This window comes from Pteropus medius, unplaced genomic scaffold (genome assembly GCF_902729225.1).
Source record: "Pteropus medius unplaced genomic scaffold, Ma_sr-lr_union100, whole genome shotgun sequence".
Taxonomy (NCBI): domain Eukaryota; kingdom Metazoa; phylum Chordata; class Mammalia; order Chiroptera; family Pteropodidae; genus Pteropus; species Pteropus medius.
This window is the reverse complement of record NW_024340849.1, coordinates 7,289,058-7,297,657: the sequence shown is the minus strand read 5'-3', so window position 1 is coordinate 7,297,657 and position 8,600 is coordinate 7,289,058.

The window sequence follows — 8,600 nt, the reverse complement described above, 5'->3', positions numbered from 1 at the left end:
TGTAGGAAGCAGCTTTGCTGTAACCTGTATTCATTAATTTAAAACTTGCTTTATGCTAGGTCATATCAACACATTTGCACTTAAATGTATTATACATATATTTTTAGAAGAAAAAGACAGGCTTAATTATATTAGTTAATATATTATTTCCTGATGTACATTAAGGAAATAACAGTGCTCCCTTTTGTTCAACTTCCTGATTAAAATACAAGTGCCATAATTAAAATGTAGTTATTGTTTAAATAAGAAATGTAGCATGTTGCTGTGGTTAAAAAACAGGTTTTGAGTTCAATTTCTCTAGATTCAAATCCTGTCTCCTATAGTTACTATTGACTTGATATACAGTAATCTTTATAAGCACTATTTTCTTAACACGCAAAGTACTACTGGTTGAGATAAATAAGATGATGAATTCAAGATAAATGGAATATTTTTTATTGCTCTGATATATACTTATAAAAATTGAAGATATATGCTTGCATTTAATTTTAAATTTCAAAATGCTATGACATAAGTTTAGCTTCTGAGAAAATGGAGTCGATATACTTTTTCTTGTTCTCCCCACTAAGTATAATTTACAACTTTGGCTATTATATTGTAAAATGAATATAAAAAATTGCTGGAAAGAAGACTGTCCATATCCTTCGTGAACACAGATCTAAAAATCCTTAACAAAATATTAACAAAGAAAATTCAGTAATATATAAAAAGAATTACACACTATGACTGAGTAGAGATTTTCCAGACATGCAATGTTGAATCGATATTTTAAAACCAACCATGTAATCCTAAAGAAGAAAAATCACAAGATGTGATTGATTAATGCAGAAAAAAAGCATTTCACAAAATTCAACCCTCATTCAGAATGGGAAAAAGTATTTGCAAACCACATGGCTAGCAAAGTGCTAGAATCTAAAATACATAAAGAAGTCTCAAAAATCAACAGTAAAGAAAAATAATTCAACTAGAACATAGGGAAAATACACAGAGATTTTAACATATTAACAGATATATATACAGATGATAAAAAGCACAAGATGTTAACAAGCATTTGCCACCAAGAGTCTAATTAAAACCACAATGGGATCTGCACCAATCAGAATGGCTAAAATTAGAAAGACAAAAAAGTGGCATCATCAACCTGGCTAGACAAATGAGGAAGGCCAGCAAAGGAGAGAAGTGTCTACTAAGGAAGAAAGAAAATCAAGAGACTGTGGCAGTTTTCAAGCCATGTGAATATGTTGCATCAAAGAATAGGATTGACTATGGCAAATGAGACTAATAGATTCATCAAGATGACTGAAATGGTGTGTTGAATTGTAGGGTGCTGAACTCACTGTGGACCTTCTCAAAGTAGCTGTAGTAGAAGAGCAGGTGTAGCAGTCAAGGCACAACCAGAGAAACCGAACCAGTAGGAGACACACAGCAAGAGACTCATTGCAAGGAATTTGCTCATGCAATTGGGGGGCTCGGTAGGCAAACTGAAAATCCTTAGAGCAAGTTATTAGGAAGAGCAGGCTGGAACCTTCCTGAGGGAGCTGAACCTGTGGTGCATCCATAGAACTTCTTCTAGGAAGACTTCATGCCTCTCTTAAAGCCTTTTGATTGTCTGAGTCAGGCCCTTCCTGATTATCTAGGATAATCTCCTTTACTTAAAGTCAACATTAATCATATCTACCAAATACTTCTACAGCAATGCCTAAACTAGTGTTTGACTGAATAATTAGCGTGCCAAGTTGACACATAAAACTTGGCCAAGAGATAAAAAATGTGTATAAGAAAAAAATGGGAGAAGAAATAAATCAGCTCAACAATTCTTACAACAAAGGAAGAGGAAAATGTAGCATATATCAGGAGTAGCATATTTTTATGCTGCTAGAAATGACCCATTAGATTAAAAAAATGAAAAGATGCATTTTAGAAGGTAGAACTGCCAGAACAATATTTTGAGATATTTGACGGAGGGACACTTGCACATAAATGGAAGGTTTGGCCTTAGAAAGCAGGAAGGAAATTGCACCCCTCTTCAGAGGAGGGGATACTGAGATTATGGGTTAAGTAAGATGCTGGCTGTTAACTAGAAAAGATGGTGGAGATCTGTGTAAGTTCTTCTTTTTGAGGAAAATAGTAAATAAGAACATCAGAAAAGAATGGCGACGGAAGAGTCTATGATAATAAAGCTGTGAGTAGAGACCAGGCAGGAAATACCCACCTGGGAGATGGAGGATATTAAAGAACTTGGAAAATAAAGCAATCAGGCTTTACAAAACAGGTTCGGGGTCATGACTTTCAAATGAGACTAGTCATTGTGGTTGTTTTTCTCTTGGCATGCTAGGTGGCGAGGGCTGTGTTGATAGGGAGACCATCAATTTAAGTTACCCGTTTAGCAAGTGGAGTGAGTTCAGAGGATGCAGAAGAATGAATATCATGGCTGGCCATGGAACGTAAACTGGTTAAACAGAGAAGTAAGAACACATACAGTAAGAGGTAGGATACGAGCTTTGTAGTTACAAAGGGATTATGTGTTTTTAGAATTGAGATGCTAAATTCTGATGTTATATGACATGGTCTAGGAATCACCGTGAGCGTGAGAGGTGAACGAAAGGCTGATTCCAAGACCATGTGAGAAGCAGGATTGAAAGAACTGAGGATCAAAGTCGTATATATACTGACATCATAATGAATTACGACAGGAGGCAATCGATAAATAATTCTTAATTTAATTCAGGAAAAAAGTATGAGTGGGTATGAATATGAGTATAAATGGCAGTCACTCATTTATTGATTTTAGCAAATAATTATCATAATATCTATTGTAGCAATTATTACTAATTACTAATAAGAAGAAGAGAAAGACTACTGTAACATAAAATTAAAAAAACTAGCTTCAAACATTAGGAATTTCTTCACAGAGAATAAATAATTGAAGGTCATGCACAGAGAGATCAGCAATAAACTTGACAATGTCGAGCATGGAAAGAAGGCCGATTTGTTGATATAAAATAAGCAGACAGAAAAGTGGCACGTCATAGGCTTGGCTCAGAACATGGAAACAGAGACTGGCTAAAGACTTCACATTTTATCGAAAATGCAATGGAATGTTTTAGATGGGTTTTGAGGAGAGATGACTTTCCCGAAAGGTTTAAAGTCCAGAAGGTGTCTGCCCCTGTGGGTAGCGCTAATCCTCCATGACATTTCCCGGTAGATGTAAACTTAGAGGCACTCCAGGGGGTCGCTTAGGTTACATAGACAGCTCTCTATTGCGTGCAGGCAGCACAATATCAGAAAATAGTGTTACTCGTGCAGGCCTTCGGAATGAAGCCTTTTTCTGCCTTGTTGGTTCAGGAGCTGGAGAACCTCAAAATGGCCAGGTATCAGTCTCAGCATGCAATTTAAGGGAATCATGATGATTAGGTTTAAGTTGGGAAGAACTGACTTCCGAAGAATAGTAAGTCATCCCATCCATGAATGCATAATGTCTCTCCATTTATGTAGATCGACTTTGATTATTTCATCAGTTTTCTGTATGTAGTTTTCTACATACAGAACCTATACCTATTTTGTTAGGTCAATATCTAAGTATTGTCATTTATTTTTGGTGCTACTGTAAATATTTTCCTGCTTATGTTGCTTTGCTTTTACCTTCCATACTTGCTTCTTAAAATGAAGCATAATGTGCTGGATTAAACACAATGGTGTATTCATTCATTACAAAGCAAAAATGAGTATGGCAGCCTGAAGGATGTTATGTACACACAGCTTTTCAAGTTTCCCCACCTATTCTTCATGATGAGCCGAGTTTGGCACCTAAATTTTACGTCGTCTGTGCTGAGTCACGGGATAAGGCTCATTAAGCTTTCTGTATCCCAGACAGTATCTCCTTTAAACTCCAGTGTAGTTATTTTTATGGTTACAGAAATAGTTTTCAGTAAGTTGTTACATGGGTCTAATAACTGTTCTCCTTCAAAACCATTTTACAACTCCCAAATGTATGATAATGAGTAAAGAAAGCCTTATTGTAGTTTTCAGTGCTACAGGGTAAACGGGACCTGTCTGGGACCTGCACAATTAGTTCAGTGTCTGAGACAAGCTCAGCACCTCAGTCGTGACTGGGGCGTGTAACAGCATACCTCTTGATATTGTCAGGGCTGACTTTGTTTTAAAAGTGACTCTTGTCACTTTTCGTCAAGACAAAATAAAAATAATGGAAGAAAGGGTCATTTCTAGATGACTTTACTTCTATAGAATACTCTTTCACTTGAACAATTTATTTCAGCATTTTTGATCTTTGAAAGCTAAGTTTATTCAAATTTAGTCATATTGACCAATAGGAGTTTCCATGAGTTCTAGGTATTGTTGAAGGAGTATAACTGTAGGGAAACAGAAATACTGAATATGCACTAAGGCAAAAAACATGAAGAGTCAAAGTTCGAATTAAATTCTACGTTTAGATACACACCTTATAGTTAGTTATATTTGCATTTACCTTCATTCTTATTGACATTTCGTTTCTTTAATCCTTATAAATATTACTAAATCAGTAATGATATTGTGATTTAGGAAAGATAACAATACATAAAAAGTTAGAAAACTAACCTGCTCCCCAGATATTCTAAATTAACCTATTACCTTTATTTTTAAAGGAGAAATAGTTTTGAGTAAAGTGCCACCAACCATTACAGAAAATTTCTTCTCTGAAATTGTTTGATTTAAAGTTTAAATGATCTCTTTATGGAAAATTTATGCAGTGACCCCAGGTATAAAATTTTAAATGTGTAATGAAATAGGGAAGTATTAAAGTTTTAGTTCATTAAAATGCCAAAGAAATATTAGAATACAATATTAACAAAAATGTCAATCTGCTCATTCTTCTCTTTTAATTTAACCTTGAGTAACAAACAAGAAGAGTTTAGTCCACAGGGAACCTTATAAAAATGACTGTTATACAAATATAAACTAGACAAAAAGCTCTGAATTTATTTGACACTCATTCACTATTTTATTTTGCTACCAATTATCCAGTTATATGGATTTCATTTAGTTCTTTCTCAATCATTGGTCATTTCTGATTCATCTTTGCCTGGTATTAGAAATGAAATTTTACTAGTTACACACACACACACACACACACACACACACACACACACAAATTTGATGTTATATTTCAAAAGTGGTATAACCAACAAGAAAATAAAATAGTTATATTTTAAAATACAACTTACAAACTTTCTAAAAGCACCTTTGTCAACTTCCATCCAATGATCAAAATCTTTCACTTCTCATCAATGTAGAAGAATATTCTAACATACGATTGGTTCAATCGACAACTGTAAAGCTGGTTGGCCCCTCTAATGTAGAATAGGTTGACGTACCAGTATGAGTGATCTCATCCTGAATACTCTTTTAAAATTCAATGGTAAAAAATGTTATCTGAATCGTTCAAAAGAAATATTGCTGCTATTGATAGCTTGCAGGAAAGTATGTGGTAATACAAGTGAGGAAAAGTTTCTTTTACTAATTGAACATTTTAAAAACGGAATTGTGAAAATTCTATTCATTCAATAGAAATAATACTATTCAAAAAGGTCTTCATAGAAATATACAGTAATCCAAATAAGAAAAGTTCTCACACTGAGTTTCATTCAACAGAAATAATACTATTCAAAAAGGTCTTCATAGAAATATACAGTAATCCAAATAATAAAAATGCTCATACTGAGTTTCAGCGTTTTCTATGATATACATACTGCTAATATTGAGGCACGTATATTCGGGCCAAACAAAATATTTTTTAAAAGCATTTATCCAATACTATGATAATGTATCTGTCAAAATAAATATTAGAATCAAAAGAACATTTAACGCTAGGGAGATTTTTTCGGCTTTTATTTTGTTGTACAGTTTTGTCATTTCATGAGAGCCAAAGCACTCAATTTTCTCACGTGGGTGAGTTAACCATAGAGCTATCTGACCCTTTTTGTGATGTTCACATGGGAACTGATTCATTCTTAAGGAGGCTTTTGGAGGGAAACCATCATTCATGTTTGCTGTGACTTATTGTTTCTTCCAACAATATTTCTCCACGGTGACTTTAGAGCAGTGAGAGAAAAAAGTATCTCCTCAGATACGTCAGGCACTATTGTAAAGTGCTTTAAGGAATGCTCATGATTTTGAAAAACAAAACTAGTATTTTATTATTGTAAAGTATGTAATATCTATAATCACTGTCACTACTTAGACTAGTTCAACACGTAAGTGAATTCAGTTTTCACTACCATGGTTACTTCCTTTATGACTTGGTAAATTCTCAATTTTTTCATTTCTAAGAAAATAGCTATTGTATGTATTGTGACATATTAAAAAAAAAACAAAACTATTGTTAAATTAATTAAACCAGAAGACCACAAGACTGAGGTAGCCTGTGTAAGAAAAGCAAAACCTGAGTATGGAACCCTCAAGGTTAAGAAATTAAAAGCTAAGGACAACTAATCAAAACCAGTCAGCTAAGCTTTCCCAGACAGGACAACTGCTTAAGCTATAGGCAAATCATTCCCTTGTTTTGCTTCTGCCCCTTGTCTATAAAAGCTTGTCCTGGGCTCCTGTGGGTGAAATATTTCATATCGCTTCCAGTTTGGCACTGCCCAACTAGAATCAATTTTTGCTCAAATAAACTCTTAAAAATTTAATATACCCCAGTTTATCTTTAACACTATTAATGTTTTACAGAAGCAGATGTCCCACATTCATCAGCTATTTTCCTTATATAGGTGATTCTTGGGGGATGAATGTTGGATAAACTTCAATAAGAATTATTTCTAATTCTTGGAGTAAAACAATCTTTATGGGATGGATGTGCATAATGTCCTATGTCACATTTTCTTGTTCATTTTCTATTCTTTTAATCTAAGTATTCAGGTCATCTGTCAGGAAATTTTTAGAAAGTATTTTTACTATGTTTCTCTCTCATTTGTTCAATTATTTCTCTAAGAAACTACAAGCAGTGTTATTACAACTCTACTTTTGCATGTAACAAATATCTTTCATTTTCTTCATACTTTTAATTCTGCTACTTTCCAATTAAAATTGCTCATTATTCTCAAGCCCTCCATCCTATGTTTTCAAAGTGATGTTTTATTTTACTGAAGTCATTTCAGTGTAGATTTTATTTTTATTTCGCATTTCTATCTTCAGTTATGCCAGCTCACTTTTTATCTTCATCTGCTGTCTTATCTCTAATCCTTTGAAATGTTACTCTTTTTTTGAGCTATTGATTAAAAAAAAAAGTTTTATAACATTTTCTAATTTTATTCTGATTCATTTCTCTATTGGCATAGCTATTCAGGGATGCTTATTCATTGCTTGATTTGTCTTTCATGCTTTGTATTTACATTTTTGTTTATTGCTGTTTTTCTTTTAACTCCATGCTTGTTATTTAATATTGTTACTTCTCGGAATGGGATTTTTTTCTTGTGAATATAAATCCCTAAAGGAATACCGTGACACTAGAGTTTTCACGGTTAACAAGAGCAGTAAGATGCTTGAATTCTGGTATATTGTTTCTGAACATGTTCTTAACAACATACTTCTGTGAGAGTATGTTTTAACTGGGTTGCAAGAAGTTTACCTGGTTCCCAAGGCTGAACTGTGTGTGACACATTTTATGGGTGATAATTTGCCATCTATGTCTCTTGAGCTCCCCAGAAGTCTCTGTCTTGATTTCTGTTCAATCTAAGTTAATTTAATTTCACTTTATAAAAAGAACACCAGAGCTGAATATAGGAGACCGTGATGAGTGCTATAGTTCTGTCACAATTAATGGTTTTATAATAGGCAAACTACTAACCCATTTAGAGACTCAGTTTGTGGCATTAAAAAATTGGAAAAATAAATGTATTGAACATGGAGAGCTGTAATACAATTACGATAATGTATTTTAGTATCATAATCTTCAAAATCAGAGTGTACAGTTGTAATCAATAGTAACAGAGCCAACCATTTGTTGGTTATTCACTGTGAGTTGGTCCCAGTGCTAGCTAGGCACTGTGACAAGGAGAAAGGTAGATGAGACATGGTCTCTGCACACAATTGAAACCACGCTGCAATGGGGCTGTGGTCTGGAAGTGTGGTGTGCTGCCCAGAGCTCCCCTTTAAGATATAGGCACTCATCCCCAGACACTGAGTTTCTGCTGCTGACAGCTCAAAGCTGAGCCCCTCTCTAGGCACTGCCTTCTGCCAAAGACAGTCACCTCATACAAGCTTGCATTCCATCCCCAGCAAGGCCAGCATCTGATGACTATTCAAGGGAGAATACAAAGGCCCTCAACCTATTGAAAAATTCCTAAAAGCCATTCGCTGCAGAGCTCCTGGATAGTTGCCTCTATTGTGACTACTCCTTCTGCCATCCCCGCTTCCCTTATTCTCTTTGAGTTTTTGTTTTTCTTTTCCTTGGAGTATTTACAAATCAACTTTCTACACACACATCGCCATCTCAGAATCTGTTTCTTGAGAAAGCAACCTGAAAGAGTCTGAGATATAAAGGGCATTCAACATTTGAAGATCTGGAGATAGGACAGGGGGGAGCTCTGTGTCTGTGCTGAGAA